This window comes from Leucoraja erinacea, unplaced genomic scaffold (assembly GCF_028641065.1).
Source record: "Leucoraja erinacea ecotype New England unplaced genomic scaffold, Leri_hhj_1 Leri_1613S, whole genome shotgun sequence".
Taxonomy (NCBI): domain Eukaryota; kingdom Metazoa; phylum Chordata; class Chondrichthyes; order Rajiformes; family Rajidae; genus Leucoraja; species Leucoraja erinaceus.
In genome coordinates, this window is record NW_026575906.1 from 8618 (window position 1) to 25820 (window position 17203).

The 17203-nt window shown below is 48.5% G+C and overlaps 2 non-coding genes across 2 annotated transcripts; one reads left to right on the forward strand and one right to left on the reverse strand.

Annotated features, from left to right (window-relative positions):
* Positions 1–504: 504 nt before the first annotated feature.
* Positions 505–594, forward strand: trnar-ucu (transfer RNA arginine (anticodon UCU)). The gene is given in 2 exon segments: positions 505–541; positions 559–594. It is a non-coding gene; the product is annotated as a tRNA-Arg (tRNA).
* Positions 595–10444: 9850 nt separating this feature from the next.
* trnas-cga (transfer RNA serine (anticodon CGA)) lies at positions 10445–10526 on the reverse strand. The gene has a single exon. It is a non-coding gene; the product is annotated as a tRNA-Ser (tRNA).
* Positions 10527–17203: the final 6677 nt, after the last annotated feature.

Genomic DNA, 17203 nt, shown 5'->3' on the forward strand with positions numbered 1-17203 from the left:
GTTACAGAGAAAGGTTGAACAAGTTAGGGCTTTATTCTTTGTAGTGCAGAAGGTTAAGGGGGGCTTGATAGAGGTCTTTAAAATGATGAGAGGGAGAGACAGAGTTGACGTGGATAAGCTTTTCCCACTGAGAGTAGGGAAGATTCAAACAAGGGGACATGACGAGAATTAAGGGACAGAAGTTTAGGGGTAACATGAGGGGGGACTTCTTTACTCAGAGAGTGGTGGCTGTGTGGAATGAGCTTCCAGTGAAGGTGGTGCAGGCAGGTTCGTTTTTATCATTGAAAAATAAATTGGATAGTTATATGGATGGGAAAGGAATGGAGGGTTATGGTCTGAGCGCAGGTATAAGGGACTAGGGGAGAATACGTGTTCGGCACGGACTAGAGGGGTCGAGATGGCCTGTTTCCGTGCTGTAATTGTTATATGGTTATATGGTTAAAGATTTGAGTTGGACAATACACTTTTTGTTATGTCGTGAGTTTACATGCGTCCTCTCGAATTGGCTCTGTGGCGCAAAGGATAGCGTGTTGGACTTCTACTGACGCATAACAAGTAATTCAAAGGTTGTGGGTTCGAGTCCCACCAGAGTCGGTATTTTGATGGCACTCACAACATCGTTACGTTTGAGTGATTGATGGCGTCACCCTATGATGAGTAATCGAGTCATCTATCCAATTGTCTGAAATTATTAACTCGTTTGTTCGACACGGAAAGACGTGTTCTTCCTCCCTCAGAGTGCCCTCGGCGGTGTTACTATTCGGGATATATGTGTTAGGTATTGAGTGCTAAGCAAGTAGGGACTAAGTACTAAGTACTTCAAGACAGAGAGATGTATTCTTGGTTGGAAAGTGATGGAGTTAAGCACACAGCCTGATCACCCGTTACGTCATTGAGTGATAGTTACGGCCAGCTGCTTGCTGGGTGGTGTGTGGATGTTGGCGAGCGGATGTAGTTGGCTATATTCAGTTCAGTTTATTCTTGTATCATACTAATCTTGCAATTTTGACAAACCCTTTCTATTCTGCTCACGCTAATTCAAAAATGTTCTGCAAGATAAAAAATATCTCCTTTAATTCACGAAAATACATAGAAATATATAAAATAGGTGCAGGAGGAGGCCATTCGGCCCTTCAAGACAGCCCCGCCATTCATTGTGCTCATGGCTGATCGTCCCCTGTCAATGACCCGTGCCTGCCTTCTCCCCATTTCCCTTGACTCCACTAGCCCCTAGAACTCTATCTAACTCTCTCTTAAATCCATCCAGTGACTTGGCTTCCACTGCCCTCTGTGGCAGGGAATTCCATAAACTCTGGGTGAAAATGTTTTATTCTCACCTCAGTCTTAAATGACCTCCCCTTTATTCTAAGACTGTGGCCCCTGCTTCTGAACTCGCACAACCTTGGGAACATGTTTCCTGCATCTAGCTTGTCCGGTCCTTCATAATTGTATATGTTTCTATAAGATCCCCCTCATCGTTCTAAACTCCAGTGAATACAAGCCTATATACGTCACTATTCAAACGGAATATTCTGCATGCGTCGACCTTATGTGGAGACACCCGCTGAATTCCTGTAGCAATCGGAATTCTTTTATTTGTTTAATTGTTTTAATTGCTTGACACCCGTTTAGAAAGACGAAGTAAACACCCTTGGTCAACGAAGTCCAGTGAACTGTCGTCTGCTCACCTTTATATATCTGCAAGTGTGTTGCTGCGTTATCTACTTGTGCGCACGCGCAACCATCACGTCATAGATTCGCGTCATAGGAAACCGATCCTTCAGCCCCACTGGTAAATGCCGAACAAGATGTCCCAACTATTTGCCCATAACCCTCTCAACCTTTCACATACATATACCTGCCCAAGTGTATATTAAACGTTGTTGCTGTACCTGCCTCAACTACTCCCCTGGCAGTTAATTCCATGTACCCACCAACCTACGAATAATAACAGTGCCCATCAGGATTCTATTAAATCCTTCCCCTCTCACCTTAAACCCACGTGCTCTGGTTCTTTATTCCAATACCCTGGATTAAACACTCCGTGCATTCACCTGCTCCATCCCTCTAGTGATTTGATACACATCCGTAGCTCTTATTTCATTCACAACTCATTTCCCTTCTAGAATCTTATTTTGGAACGTGTATGTGTGTTTTCCCTCCGAAATGTTGCACGCTGCGCTAATGTCCACCAGCAGTTTAAATTTTGCTATAGATTCTCGCACCTGCAGTATTTTTCCTGTCCCTGTTACTCCCTTCCTCCATTCTCTTTCCTGCCTTCCTTCCTTTCGCAGTTTCTGCCTTATCGCGACATTATCACGACACCCCTATTCCTCCCATGTCCCTGTTCGCGTTATCCAGATCCCAACATCCAGGTTATTATCCCTGTGCTCACTGCACCCACCGTGTCATTGTTCACATTCCCAGTGCCCCCAACTTGAGGTTATTATTCTTGTGCTCGCCGCTCCCACTCTGTACTCGCTCTCGGTTCGCAGACCCTTACAACGAACAAACTCAAATGTTAAACGTGGGATATTGGAGGTGATTTATCCCCCACAACTATCTATCTATGGAAACTGCGAACTAACTTGGTGTCCCAGCAGTTATCAGACAAGTGAACACAGAAACATAGAAACATAGAAGATAGGTGCAGGAGTAGGCCATTCGGCCCTTCGAGACTGCACCGCCATTCAATATGATCATGGCTGATCATCCAACTCAGTATCCTGTACCTGCCTTCTCTCTATACCCCCTGATCCCTTTAGCCACAAGAACCACATCTACCCCCCTCTTAAATATAGCCAATGAACTGGCCTCAACTAACTTCTGTGGCAGAGAATTCCAGAGATTCACCACTCTCTGTGTGAAAAACGTTTTTCTCATCTCGATCCAAAATGACTTGCCCCTTATCCTTAAACTGTGACCACTTGTTCTGGAACTATCCTCTCACTAGCTGGAGAGTGGTCCCGACCTCCCAACGACTTCGTTGGAGACCTTTGCTTTAACTTTAACTTTAATCGGTCTTTATCAGATGCATTTTGTATTGTTACCCTTTGTCATGTTCAGTTGTTTAATTGATTGGATAGCACACAACACGAGCATTCCTCTGTGCCTTGGTACACGTGATAATTATCTAAATACACGCGAATGGATGTGGTCTTTTGGAAACGGTTTTTTTCTGATTTTCATTTTTTTTTAATTGTATTATCGATGAGTAAAACGTGTAATCTGTTCGCAGATCCGTTATGCTGCTGCAAGTAAGAATTATATTGTTCTGTATTTGGAACATGTCACAATTAAATGCTGCTGAATGCTATAGGTGTAAAGAGGTTCGTCTACAGTTGTATAGGGCTCTGGTGAGACCACATCTAGAGGACTGTATACAGTTTTGGTCTCCTAATTTGAGGAAGGACATCCTTGTGATTGAGGCAGTGCAGCGTAGATTCACGAGATTGATCCCTGGGATGGCGGAACTGTCATATGAGGAAAGATTGAAAAGACTAGGCTTGTATTCACTGGAGTTTAGAAGGATGAGGGGGTATCTTATAGAAGCATAGAAACTGGACAAGCTAGATGCAGGAAAAATGTTCGCAATGTTGGGCTAGTCCAGAACCAGGGGGCACGGTCTTAGAATAAAGGGGAGGTCATTTAAGACTAAGGTGAGAAAAAACGTTTTCACCCAGAGAGTTGTGAATATATGGAATTCCCTGCCACAGAGGGTAGTGGAGGCCAAATCATTGGATTAATTTAAGAGAGAGTTAGATAGAACTCTAGGGTTTAGTGGAGTCAAGGGATATGGGGAGAAGGCAGGCACGGGTTATTGATAAGGGACGATCAACCATGATCACAATGAATGGCGGTGCTGGCTCGGGGCCGAATGGCCTCATCCTGGACCTATTTTCTATGTTTCTATGTTTCGATGTTTCCTTTTTTCCCGTCCCTGTCCAAAGAACGGATCGGAGGTGAAACGTTGCCTACACACATTCTTCCGGTATATTGCCTGGTCCATTAAGTTACTTCTGAATTTATATATGTTAGAAATCATTCAACTGTTTAAGCCTCTTGTTCAACTCTGGGGAAGAAAGAGATGCCGGGCGGTATTCAATTAGACAGCTGTATCCTAACCACATGCCCGCTTGCTCGAGAAGAAAGGGAGCCAAGCCCGTACCCAGCTCGCCCTGTGGTTATGGAATCGGAAAGGGGTTGGACATCGATTCGCGGGACGACCAAAATGGAGGCAACGGCTGCAACGGGGCTGTAGCTGGGAATTATGGCGCCAAAAAGGCGCCTCTTGCATACAGGCACAGAGGGCTGTTCTGTACATTCTTTACTGATCGGGGGACGATTGTGCAAACGTGCGGGAGAGAATCTTGCTGAGTTGTATGCAAGAAATGTATTTCCTTGGACTTGCGACAAGTGACAATAAAGAAACCACGGCCTCTTCTTGAATGTCATAACAACTAAGGAGCTGATTGTGGACATTAGAAGGGCACAACATCCAAGGATAAATGGGCCTACTGTGGACAGGCTTAGCTGCTTTACATATCTGGTAGTCCATATCACAGAGGATCTGACATGGACATCACACGCTGCCGTACTGGTTAGTAAGTCAAGGCTGCACCTTTATCGCCTCAGGGAGCTGAGAAAATCCAGTCTCCCTGAGGATCCTTCAGTGCTTCTACTCAGGGGCTGTAGAAAGCGTCTTGTCTGGCAACATTACAATCTGGTTTGGGAATTGCTCTGCCAAGGACAGGAAGTATCTGCAGAGAGTAGTGCGTTCAGCCGAACGCACTATGGGAACTACACTCGCCCCCTGCAGAAACTATACATCAGGAGGTGCAGATCCAGAACCAGCAACATTATGGGGGACCCCTACCACCCCAGTAACGGACTGTTCCAACTTCTACGGTCAGGCAAACGCCTCCGTTGTCATGCTGTGAAAACAGAGATAGTGAGACAGAGTTTCTTCCCACAGGCCATCAGGATTGTAAACGTTTGTCACACCAGGGACTAATTTACTGCACCAATTTACTGTTGTGTTACCCCCTGCTGGACCCTCTTCAGTTTGCGTACCGGGCCAATAGATTAATGGATGACCCAGTCAACTTATGTCTGCCCTTCATCCTCCAGCACCTAGAACGCCAGGGGACCAATGCAAGGATTTGTTTGTAGATTTTAGCTCTGCATTCAACACCATTGTGCCAGAGCTACTGCACTCCGAACGCTCCCAGTTGACTGTGCCTGAACCCCTCTGAGAGTGAACCATCGACTTCCTGACCACCAGGAAGCAGCATGTGAGGCGAGGAAAGTACTTCTTGGACCAATAGACCCTCAGCATAGGAGCAGCGCCAGGCTGCGTACTCTGCCCTCTCCTCTACTCTCTCAACACCCACGACAGCCTCCTCTGTCAAGCTTCTCAAGTTTGCGGCCGACACAACTCTGATTCGATTGAAGAGGTCTGAAGAAGGTTTTCGGCCCGAAACGTTGCCTATTTCCTTAGCTCCATAGATGCTGCTGCACCCGCTGAGTTTTTCCAGCATTTTTGTGTACCTTCTGATTCGATTGAGCCAGGATGGGGGAGGAATCTGCCGACAGACAGGAAGTGACACAGTTGGCATCCCGGTGCCTTCGTAACAACCTGGAGCTCAATGCTCTTTAGCAAGTGGAATTGATAGACAACTCCTTCCTCTCCCCCCCCCCCCCCCCCCCCCCCCCCCCCCCCCCCTACTCACCATCAACAACACATCACAACACACATCTGTGGAGTACATTAACTTCCTTGGAGCCATCATCTCTAAGAACCTTAAATAGGGGACCACCATCGACTCCACTGTCAAAAAGGTCCAACTAAGGATGTACTTTTTGCGGCAGCTGAGCAAACATAAGCAACCACTATCCTCGCCTTCTCCATTATGGTCTGGTTTGGCTCAGCCACCAAGCACGACATCCGGAGGCTGCAGCGAATCTTTCGATCAACTGAGAGGATTGTTGGCTGCACTGACGAACTGTACGCTGCAAGGGCCAGGAAGCGAGCGGGTAAGATGATGTCTGACCTCTCTCACCCTGGCCACAAACTCTTTGAAGCACTTCCCTCTGGAAGGAGACCCGTCAAAGCCGCCACAGCTGGACAAAGGGGCTTTTTTTCCCCCACGAGCAGCGCTAGCAATTGTCTGTAGCCTCCATTTGCTCTGGTGTTTTGTTTCATTCGCATGTTTGAACTGTGGTGTTTATTATTGATGTTTTGATGGTTTATATTTTGTTCTTGATGGTCTGCTGTATGTCGGGTTATTGCTTGCGAGCGGAGCACCAAGGCAAGTTCCTTGTATGTGCAAATACTTGGCCAATAAACATAAATTAATTAATTCATTAATTCATTCATTTATTGCAATCCTGTCTAGTCCTTTCGTTGCATGATAGCACGCAACACAAAATATTTTCACTGTACTCCCACTGTCCATTAAGGACGGGGTTTCCAAGATTCACTCTCTCGTGTGCACAGGTCGGGGCTCTACCTGAGTCAGTGAGTACCCGTGCACCCGGGGAGTGCAGCAAAGGTTCGCCAGGTTTGTCCTATTAGGAGAGGTGAAGCAGCGTGGTCCGACTGGAACAACAGGAAATAAATTAGGATAGACTCATGCTGAAGTAACTCAGTGGGACCTGAGGCATCTCTGGTGCGAAGTAATGGGTGACATTAAGGGTCGAGACTCTTCTTCAGAATTGTCAGGGGAATTAGGTATTCACTCTGGGCACAGACAATCAACAGTGCATCAAAAGCTGCACATATACGTCAGTCATTTCGGGCAGACGTTCTAGTCCCGTTGATTCGAACCTTGGTAAGAGAGACCAATGGATTCCTAGTCCATCGCCTTAACCACTCGACCACGACTACCGCGGTCGCAACAATAAATTTCCAAGAAGGTTTTTTGTTTACGTCAAGCGATTAGTGTATACCAGGACGAACAGGGAAGACACTGATCCCGGAATTAGATGGTAAATCCATGAGCGGATCAGCGTAGATTCTTGTTCTCATACTATTGCAGATTCCCAGATCAAACTAGGAGACTTCCCAATACGACAGGAAATTGATTCACACTGTGTCCCGTTAATCTCCTCACCGCCGGATCTCTTCATATATTTCGCCCGTGGAATCTCTCTCCGCAACCTCCCTTCATTCCGACAAAGACTTCTGTACTGAAAGATGTAACATAGAGACATACAGCTCAGAACAGGCCTTTTGGCCGCAAATATCCATAGCGACCATCCATCCATACTGAACGTGTTTAACAATACCGACTATATCTTCAATGCTTGGTGATTCAAGGGCTACAGATCCATAAACTGTGAGAATCCCTACCATCCACATACGGGGTCGGGTCCAGATTTCAACTTCCGTGGACGCGGCTTTGGAATGGAATGTCCTTCCGAAGCCTCTCGTCCTCTCATCTGAGGAAAGACATTTTTGCCATAGAGGGAGTACATAGAAGGTTCACGAGGCTGATTCCTGGGATGGCAGGACTTTTATATGAAGAAAGACTGGATAGACTCGGGTCCTACTTGCTAGAATTTAAAAGATTGAGGGGGGATCTTATAGAAACTTACAAAATTCTTAAGGGGTTGGACAGGGTAGATACAGGAAGATTGTTCCCGGTTTTGGAAAAGGCCAGAACAAGGGGGTCACAGTTTAAGGATAAGGGAGAAGTATTTTAGGACCGAGATGAGAAAAATATTTTTCACAGAGAGTGGTGAATCTCTGGAATTCTCTGCCACAGAAGGTAGTTGAGGCCAGTTCATTGGCTATATTTAAGAGGGAGTTAGATGTGGCCCTTGTGGCTAAAGGGATCAGAGGGTATGGAGAGAAGGTAGGTACAGGATGATCAGCCATGATCATATTGAATGGCGGTGCAGTCTCGAAGGGCCGAATGGCCTACTCCTGCACCTATTTTCTGTGTTTCTATGGTTCTATTCGTAGGACACCCCCAATCGTAGAGACCGCCTCCAGGATAATACACCCAGTCTTTCCAGTCGCACCTCTTGACGGATCAGCGCCACCTCGGGCAACATTTTGGTGCATCCCCTGCCCCTCCCCTTTGAACTCCGAGACCCATTCGTTCCGACTAATTTCCGGGAATATCCCCATTGTTATATACGCTGTCATTGGTTTATCATCGTTTCATTATCGGTTTCATTTGTGCATCTGAAAGAAATGTGGATTCCTTTGGGAAATGCAGAATGCAGATTAAAAACCTAGTTGAACAGCAGAGGATAGTTTCGATCTATCGACCTCAGAGTTATGGGCTCAGCACGCTGCCGCTGCGCCACTCTGCTAGTGGGTGTCAAGTAAACGTGTGCGGTTTTGTGTTCTGTTGTGAACGTTGCATCTTCCCTTCTGTTTCTTTCCTGCCATCATATGATTCCCCTTGCGAGCCTTGTCTCTTTTTCCTGAACGACTTCCCTTCTACAGCATTGATCCGCAACTGAGGCAATTCATTCCCTCCACACGTGCTGCACGGCCTGCTGAAGTTCTCCATGTCACGGCGGTATCCGGCGTGGGCGCAGGCGCAGGAGCTGAACGCGATGCCTCGCACACCTACTGTCCTTGATGGTGTTAGTGGCCGTGGTCACAGGAACTACCATGTTTATAATAGGCAATATACACTGATGCACACTGCAGCACCTCATGCCAATGTTGGGCGGTGACTATTTTGTGAACATGAGTGGATGCGAATCAGGTGAGCAGCGTTTTCCAGGATGGTGTTCAAATTTCCCGCAATTTTATAGAAAAATGCATTTTGTGCAAATTATGTGTGTTTTACTTAAGATCATGGAAATGCCTTGTGATAGGAATGTGTAGAATAGAACTGCAGATGTTTGTTTAAATCGAAGGCAAACACACAATGCTGGTGTAAGAACGCGACAGGCAGCATCTCTGGAGGGGCCATGGGCCACAGTGTTAGAATAAAGGGGAGGTCATTTAAGACTGAGGTGAGAAAAAACTTTTTCACCCAGAGAGTCGTGAATTTATGGAATCCCCTGACACAGAGGGCAGTGGAGGCCAAGTCACTGGGTGGATTTAAGAGAGAGTTAGATAGAGCTCTAGTGGCTAGTGTAGTCAAGGGATAGGGGGAGAAGGGTTATTGATAGTGGACGATCAGCCATGGTCACAATGAATGGCGGTGCTGGCTCGATGGGCCGAATGGCCTCCTCCTGCACCTATTTTCTATGTTTCTATGTTTCTATGAGAGAAGGAATCGGTGACGTTACGGGTCGAGACTCTTCTTCGTACTGATGTCAGGGTAGTGGGATGGACGGAGATAGAATGTAGTCCGTCAGTAAGACTGGTGGGAGAGGGGGTGGAGAGAGAAGAAGAGCAAGGGTTATTTGAAGTTAGGGAAGTCAATGTTCCTTCCGCTGGAGTGGAAGCTACCCAAGCGAAATATGATGTGCTGTTCCTCCAATTTGAACTTGCCTCACTCTGACAATGGAATTGGCCAGGGACAGAAAGGTCAGAATCGGAATGGGAGGGGGAGTTAAAGTGCTGACAAACCGGGAGATCAGGTTGGTTAATGCAGACTGCGAAGTGGTGTTGAGCGAAACGATCGCCGAGACTGCGCTTGGTCTCGCCGATGTACAGAAGTGGACACCTGGAACAGCGGACACAGTAGATGAGATTGGAGGAAACCTCTGCCTCACCTGAAAACACGGTCGGGGTCATTAGCTTGAGTGGATGAGTGAAGCAACGGGACAGGGTTGCATCTCCTGCAGATGCAGCGGAACGTTCCTGAGGAGGGTGTGGTTTGGGTGGAAAACAACGAGTGGACCGGGAATTGCGGTGAGAACGGTCTCTGCAGAAAGCAGAAAGTGGTGTAGAGGGGAAGATGTGGCCAGTAGTTTGATCCCATTGGAGGTGGCGAAAGGTTTATGGGATTAATGTAGCTTGCGACGGCTGATGGAGTGGAAAGGTGAGATCAAGGGGGAACTCTGTCCTTGTTGCGATTTGAGGAAGCAAGAGCGGGGCTTCGGGATATCGGGGGGGGGGGGGGGGGGGGGGGGGGGGGGTTAGGGGGTCAGGCAGAACTGCAGACGGCCAGGGCTAAAAACAGTTTCGTGACGGGTGCAAGATGAATCTGCCCGCTAAACTTTGTCCACAAGATGCTGCGGCTGAAAAAGCTTTTTACTTTCCTTTCCTTAATCAGTCATCGATTTTTGACTAAGATGATGGACCAACCCAATGACCAAAAGTCCGTTCCCACACGAGGATTGCCTTGAGCCTCAATCCGCTCTCGAAGGAAATCTGCGCCATATATATCCGACAGCACCGATCACTGTAACCAAACAGGGAGACGCGATGAATCTGGAGAGGAATGGGTAAGGCTCTATGAGTCCTGAAAGTGAGCTAAAACTGTGAGAAGTAGTAGACCGTTCAGCTCCAGGCGGAAGAAAATGACGCTGCGAGCAGGGTTCGAACCTGCGAGGGGAATCCCCATTGGATTTCGAGTCCAACGCCTTAACCACTCGGCCATCGCAGCTCTCCTCATTACATTTGCTGCACAACGATTAATGAAAATAAATAACTTTGTGAGAAATCGTCATCGGTGTAGCTGCTGGTATGGGTTTGAAATGTTGGCTCCTTTGGTGTTTGACATACGTGCAGGAGTAGGCCATTCGGCCCTTCGAGCCAGCACCTCCATTAAATATGACCATGGCTGATCATCCAACTCAGTATCCCATACCTGCCTTCTCTCCATACCCCCTGATCCCTTTAGCCACAAGGGCCACATATAACTCCCTCTTAAATATAGCCAATGAACTGGCCTCAACTACCTTCTGTGGCAGAGAATTCCACAGATTCACCACTCTGTGTGAAAAATGTTTTTCCCATCTCAGTCCTAAAAGATTCCCCCTTTATCCTTAAACTGTGACCCCTTGTTCTGGACTTCCCCAACATCGGGAACAATCTTCCTGCATCTAGCCTGTCCAACCGCTTAAGAATTTTGTAAGTTTCTATAAGATCCCCCCACAATCTTCTAAATTCTAGCGAATACAAGCCGAGTCTATCCAGTCTTTCTTCATATGAAAGTTCTGACATCCCTGGAATCAGTCTGGTGAACCTTCTCTGTAGTCCCTCTATGGCAAGAATGTCTTTCCTCAGATTAGGAGACCAAAACTGTACGCAATACTCCAGGTGTGGTCTCACCAAGACCCTGTACAACTGCAGTAGCACCTCCCTGCCACTATACTCAAATCCTTTTGCTATGAATGCTAACATACCATTCGCTTTCCTCACTGCCTGTTGCACCAGCATGCCTACTTTCAATGACTGGTGTACCATGACACCCAAGTCTCGTTGCATCTCCCCTTTTCCTAATCGGCCACCATTCAGATGTACACAGATTAAACGGCAGACTATGTAATAAAACGTTCCAACGACAATTAAATCAATGGCTGATATTGCATTGTGTTTTAGTCAATAGAATCAAGAGTCAAGAGTGTTGGTTTGTCCTATATCCCGGATGGGACCATGAAATCCTTACTTGCTCCAGCACAATAGAATATGTGAAGATGTAAACGTAATACATAACGGGGGAAGAAGAGTTCAATAAGAAACAAATGTATTGTAATAATAATATAGTATTTTGCAGTTCAGAGCTCAGAGCTCAGAGCTTATTCGTTGCTGTGTTTAATAGCCTGATGGCTGTAGGGATGAAGCTGTTCCTGAACCAGGACGTTATAGTTTTCAGGCTCCTGTACTTTCTTCCTGATGGCAATGGTGAAATGAGTATGGGGCCAGGTTGGTGTGGGTCTTTGATGATTTGGCTGCCTTTTTGAGGCAGCGACTACGATAGATCACTTTGACGGTGTGGAGAGGACAAAGCCGGTGATGGATTGGGCAGTGGTGACAACATTTTGTAGTCTTTTTCGCTACTAATATTTCAAGTTGCCGAACCAGGCCACGATGCAACGTTAGAATGATCTCTACCGTGAACATGTAGAAGTCTGGGAGAATCCTTAACGACATGCCGAATCTCCGTAATTTTCTCAGGAAGTAGAGTCGCTGATGTGCCTAATTTATAATTGCATCGGTGTGATGGATTCAGGAAAGATCTTCGGAAATATGCACACCCACGAATTTGAAGTTTTTTTCGGCACGAAACGTTGCCTATTTCCTTCGCTCCATAGATGCTGCTGCACCCGCTGAGTTTCTCCAGCACTTTTGTGTACATTTGAAGTTTTTGACCCTCTCTACTATCGACCCATTGATGTGAACCGGGATCTGGGTCCTCATCCTTCCCATACAATCAGTCCCTTGGTCTTCCTGATGTTGAGAGCCAGGTTGTTGTCCTGGCACCACCAAAGATCCTATAGCAGAGCAAGATAGGCTACTCCTGCTAAATGAAATGGATTGACGTGTAGCACGCTATGGGGGGGATCATGGGCATTTTTCCACGCCCATTTTAGCAACCTGAGCCTACCTAACCCGACCCGACTCGCACTGTAATCAATGTTGCGAGGCAACAGTTTGTGTGGGTCAGATTCATAAATCTGTCAGTTCAAACTTCTTGTCAAGAATAAAATTTGATTCTGGTAATTGTCTTTTTTAATGTTTTTTAAATCATTTCTTTTTAAATGGCTCACAAGCAGTGTTTGAGTTGATTTTGTAGTAACCGGAGCCGACCCGACTCGCAGGGTGATTGACAGGGGGGGGGGGGGACTTTTTTTGCGTGATTATAGGGTTAGATTCATAATTCTGTTGATTCTTGTTAAAGAATGAAATGTTTATAAACACACATACATGAAAATTATATAAATGTATATAACACACACAATTATATTTCTTCTAATCCAATAATGAACTTTATTTCAGACTAGACAAGGGACATTAAATAAGAAACATTGTAAATAAGAAACATTGTCTTGGGGCACTCTCTCTCCCCGCTGCCCCGGGCCCCGCACTCCTTCTCCCCGCTGCCCCGGGCCCCGCACTCCCTCTCCCCGCTGCCCCGGGCCCCGCACTCTCTCTCCCCGCTGCCCCGGGCCCCGCACTCTCTCTCCCCGCTGCCCCGGGCCCCGCACTCCCTCTCCCCGCTGCCCCGGGCCCCGCACTCTCTCTCCCCGCTGCCCCGGGCCCCGCACTCCCTCTCCCCGCTGCCCCGGGCCCCGCACTCTCTCTCCCCGCTGCCCCGGCTGCCCCGCACTCCCTCTCCCGCTGCCCCGGGCCCCGCACTCCCTCTCCCCGCTGCCCCGGGCCCCGCACCCTCTCCCCCCCTCTCCCGCTGCCCCGGGCCCCCCCCGCACTCCTCTCTCTCCGCTGTCCCGGGCCCCGCACTCTCTCTCCCCCGCTGCCCCGGGCCCCACACACCCTCTCCCCGCTGCCCCGGGCCCCACACACCCTCTCCCCGCTGCCCCGGGCCCCGCACTCTCTCTCCCCGCTGTCCCGGGCCCCGCACTCTCTCTCCCCCGCTGCCCCGCACTCTCTCTCCCCGCTGTCCCGCACTCTCTCTCCCCGCTGCCCCGGGCCCCGCACTCTCTCTCCCCGCTGCCCCGGGCCCCGCACTCCCTCTCCCCGCTGCCCCGGGCCCCGCACTCCTTCTCCCCGCTGCGGATCCAATCTTTGGCCGGAAGCAAGAAGGCGGGAGCAAGAAAGCGGAACAAGATGGCGGAACAAGATGGCGGAGTCAGGTTGCTAAAATGTGTCCTATAATCACCCATGAATCCGCCCATGAGCGTACCTCACGTTTGTGTGAGAGTAATCCATCTTGCTTCGCTATAAGATCTTTGGGCACCACTTGGTCAGTTGGTGGATCTCACTTCTATACTCCGACTCATCCCCATCTGTGATTCGTCCAACAAGTATGGTGACGTCGGCGAACTTGATGATGGTATTCGCACTTTGTCCGGCTGCGCAGTCATGAGTATAGAGTGAGTACAGCAAGGGGCGGAGCACGCAGCCTTGATGTGCTCCTGTGCTAATTGTTATGAGGATGAAGTGGTTCCTCAAATTCGAACAGACTGTGGTCTGTGCATGAGGAAGTCGAGGATCCAATTGTAGAGGGATGCATAGAGACGCAGTACCGTGAGCTCGGTAACCAGCTTGGAGGGGATGATGGTATTAAAAGCCGAGCTGTAGTCTATAAACAACAACCTGACCTAAGTGTTTTTATTGTCGAAGTGGTCCAATGCGGAGTGGAGAGCCAGTGAAATTGCATCCTCCGTTGACCTGTTGTGGCAGTAAGCAAACTGTAGTGGGTCGACATTCTTGTTGAGGTAGGAGTTGATATGCACCACACACTTCATCACCACATATATCAGTGCCACTGGTCGATAGTCATTGAGGCACGTCACCTTGCTCTCCTTGGGCACCGGTATTATTGATGCCCTTTTAAAGCAGGTGGGAACCTCAGACCTCAGAAGTGAGAGGTTGAAAATGTCCGCAAAAACTCCCGCCAGTTGGTCTGCACGGGTCGTGAGGACTCGGCTGGGAATGCCATCAGGTCCAGGCGTTTTCCGAGGATTCAACTGAAGGATCGTCTGACGTCGGCCTCTGAGACTGTTACTATAATACCGCCACGACGAATGGGGGCTCGGGAAGACACATCAGTGTTCTCCCTATCGAACCGTGCGTAAAACGCATTGAGCTCATCAGTGAGTGATGCTTCGCTGACAATTGAGCTGCCTCCTGATTTCGCCTTGTAGGAGGTGATGGCATTCAAGCCCTGCCACAGTTGCCGAACATCCATCTCATCCTCCAGCTTCGAGCAGAAGTCTCTTTTGGACTTTCTATGGTCTTACCAAGGTCATATCTGGACTTCTTGTCGATCTCTGCATCTCCAGACCTGAATGCCCGGGATCTGGACTTCAGAAGAGTGTGGATCTCATGGTTTATCCAAGGCTTCTGGTTAGGAACTCAGAAGGTTTTTGTTGGAAGAAAGCCCTCCACACATTTCCGCATGAAGTCAGTAACGACTGTGGCACATTCCTTCAGGTCCGTTGACGAGTCCTTGAAGATTGCAGTATACAGACTCCAAGCAGTCCTGGAGTAGTTCCTCTGCGCCCCCCCCCCCACCCCCCCCCACATATCCCCGCGACCAGCTCTGACAGTCTTCACATCTTGGGGTGCTTTCTTCAGTTGCTGCCTGTATGCAGGAAGACGCGGCGCCGCTTAATGGTGGAATTTCCCGGATAGGGTGCGAGCGATAGAGCGATAGGCGTCTTTGGTGGACGTGTAGCAATGGTCGAGGGTGTTTGATCACCTGGTGCTGCAGCAGGCATGTTGGTGGCAGTTAGTGAGTGATGTCTTCAGGTTGGCTCTGTTGAAGTCCCCGCCAATGGTGGTAAACGCCTCGGAGTAAGCCGTCTGGTGCTTGTTGACCACGGCGTGCTGCTCTCCCCCCATGCCAGACTGACGTCTGCCTGGGGTGGGATGTAGACTGCAGTCAGGATGATGGAGGTGAATTCCCTCGGTCGGTAGAAAGGGCGACACTTCACCGTCAGATGTTCGAGGTGCGGAGAGGAGGAATTAGATAGGACTGCCACATCTGTGCACCACGCAGAGGTGACCACGTGGCAGACGCCCCACTTAGCACGGTTACGGGATGAGCTTACGGGTTCTCAAAATCGATTTATGAGTACTCAAGATCGACTTCGTTCCCGCTGAACGCCTGCGCCGCGTGGCTGAATACACAGCCGCTGATGGCACACTTCAGCTACTCTCATCCATAATCAAGAGAGGCTGGCCAAACAGGCAATCCAGCACACCACTGGAGGTGCAGCCGTTCTTCCTAGTCCGCGATGAGCTGGAAATGCAGGACGGTTTCATACTTAAAGGTCACAAAGGAGTGATCCCATCATTCCTACAAGACAAATATGACAAAGAGGTAAACAACGGTCACCCAGGTACCGATGCCACGTTGGCCCACGTACAGAACATGTTCTACTGGCCTGGTATGGCCAAGTACATACGGGACCGGGCCGCCTCCTGTCCCATCTGCAACAGTTTGGCACCACACCAACAGAAACAGCCTCTGCTACGACAACCCCCACCAGCACTGCCTTGAACGTCGCTGGCAGCAGACATTTTCGAATGGAACGGTAAACACTACCTAGTCCTGGTCGACTCCTACTCCAACTGGTTCGAACTCGATTTATTGCCCACCATCACATCCGAAATAGTCTTTCAAAAGCTACAGAGGCAGTTTTCCGTATTCAGCACACCAGTCCGCCTGCAAACTGACAACGGAAGTCAATTTACCAGTCACGCATTCAAACACTGCCAACCAATGGAACTTCAACAATAGAAACATAGAAAATAGGTGCAGGAGTAGGCCATTCGGCCCTTCGAGCCTGCACCGCAATTCAATATGATCATGGCTGATCATCCAACTAAGTATCCTGTGCCTGCCTTCTCTCCATACCCCCTGACCTCTTTAGCCACAAGGGCCACATCTAACTCCCTCTTAAATATAGGCAATGAACTGGCCTCAACTTCCTTTTGTGGCAGAGAATTCCACAGATTCATCACTCTCTGTGGGGAAAATGGTTTTCTCATCTCAGTCCTAAAATACTTCCGCCTTATCCTTAAACTGTGACCCCTTGTTCTGGACTTCCCCAACATCGAGAACAATCTTCCTGCATCTAGCCTGTCCAACCCCTTAAGAATTTTGTAAGTTTCTATAAGATCCCCCCTCAATCTTCTCTATTCTAGCGAGTACAAGCCGAGTCTAGGAGACCAAAACTGTACACAATACTCCAGGTGTGGTCTCACCAAGGCCATGTACAACTGCAGTAGAAACTCCCTGCTCCTATACTCAAATCCGTTTGCTATAAATGCTAACATACCATTCGCTTTCTTCACTGCCTGCTGCACCTGCATCCCTACTTTCAATGACTCGTGTACCATGACACCCAGGGCTGGTAGCATTTCCCTTTTTACTAATCGGCCACCATTCAGATAACAGTCTACTTTCCTGTTCTTGCCACCAAAGTGGATAACCTCGCATTAATCCACATTATACTGCATCTGCCATGCATTTGCCCACTCACCCAACGTATCCAAGTCACCTTGCAGCCTCCTAGCATCCTCCTCACAGCTAACGCTGCCCCCCAGTTTCGCGTCATCTGCAAACTTGGAGATGTTGCATTCAATTCCCTCGTCCAAATCATTAATCTATATTACTAAATCTCTGTTCTTGACCGCTTTTGGCCCATC